The following is a 1,481-nucleotide window of genomic DNA, read 5'->3' on the forward strand; positions in this document are numbered from 1 at the left end:
GCATCCATCCTCAAACGTTGTTCTGGACTCATCCATATGGGAGGTCCTGGAGCTGTCCAACAGGTCTCAATTGTCCCGCAGAAGGAATCCTTGGAGGGGGCATCCCACCACTCCCAACGTGGGAAAACCTCCACGCTCTCGAGAATCTGCTCCCTTCATGAAGGGGCCGTCATGAACAGAAAATCCAAGCTGAGCCAACGTCTGATTCTCGCTCTGACTTCAGAAGCATGAGATATTGCTTCAGATCTTCAGGGGCTACATGCCGTGCCCTCGCCCTGAAACCCAACTCTAGCTTGTGTTCTCAGATTTCCATCCTCACACTCCTGGCCCGAAGCCTACAAGTTTGGCAATTCCGGACCATCATTGCAGCACTCTAACTGCCCTGTAGAAAAAATATATTGCCTAATGAGCTGCCCGGGCACATTAAATGAGAATAAACCTACACTGCACTTGAATGTACCCAAATTATATAGTCAAACCTGGGCAGTAATGTACTGTCTGACACAACCTGAGCCAGGGCCTCCTGAGCAACACCCAGAAAGCTGACCGCACACTGAGCACATCAGACCTGCCATGGCCTTAGGTCATCATCTCTGCCCTACCTCAATTTTCAGGTTTCAGAACCTAGACCTTATCTCCAATCACTGCCCAGGGGTGACTGTGATGCAGAAATCAGAACTCCTGCTTAGCCAAGGCAAGAAACCTTGTGGTTGCCATGTTGTACTACATTCAGTGTAGGAGAAACCAGCATTCACCCTGACGTCACGCCCATTCTTGAGTGCGACTAGGGCATAAACACGCATTGTGACCCTCAGCGTGATTCCTGACCTCTAGTAAATCCTCTCAGTGGCTGGACCATTAGATGTCGTAATGGGCTTGACATGTCCCTAGGCCCCAATTTTTCACGAGATTTCTGGTTGTCCAGTCGCCCCTCCCCAGGGCTCTACTCTGGAAACCCTCATTTGGTGGGAACCCTGAGTTTGAAAAACAAAACAAAACAAATCAACAACACCAAAAAAAAAAAAAAACGGATTTCTTCCATCCCACAGAGTGACCCCAAACTCCTTGGACGGGGCCAAAACCCCAGAGAGTAAGACTCGTCCATTTCCCATGAAGTCACCCAGAAATTTCACGACCATGAGTGACACAATATCTAGAGACAAAAAGGTGAAAAAGAGCCTCACACTCGCCCATTTTTCATATCCCAAACTGTCCTCCTCATGGTTTGTAGATCAGTCCTGCCATACCTAGGACCTGAAACATTAGCCGAGTTTGTGTTTTCAGACAACTGTCCTAACAGCTCTGGCCTACACACCCTACAGGCTCAGGCCCCTGAGGCCAAACCTGAAGACTGTGCTTGCCCTCTCCAAGGGAATTGTATGTGCCCATTCCAATGGCCACAACCTTACTAAGAGCATATACCTCCAAAATTCCTGAGGCCATCCCAATAGTGGTGGCTTCCCAGGACAAACAGGGGCAAT

This window comes from Mustela putorius, unplaced genomic scaffold (assembly GCF_011764305.1).
Source record: "Mustela putorius furo isolate JIRA1106 unplaced genomic scaffold, ASM1176430v1.1 tig00001665_pilon_pilon_pilon, whole genome shotgun sequence".
Lineage (NCBI taxonomy): Eukaryota > Metazoa > Chordata > Mammalia > Carnivora > Mustelidae > Mustela > Mustela putorius.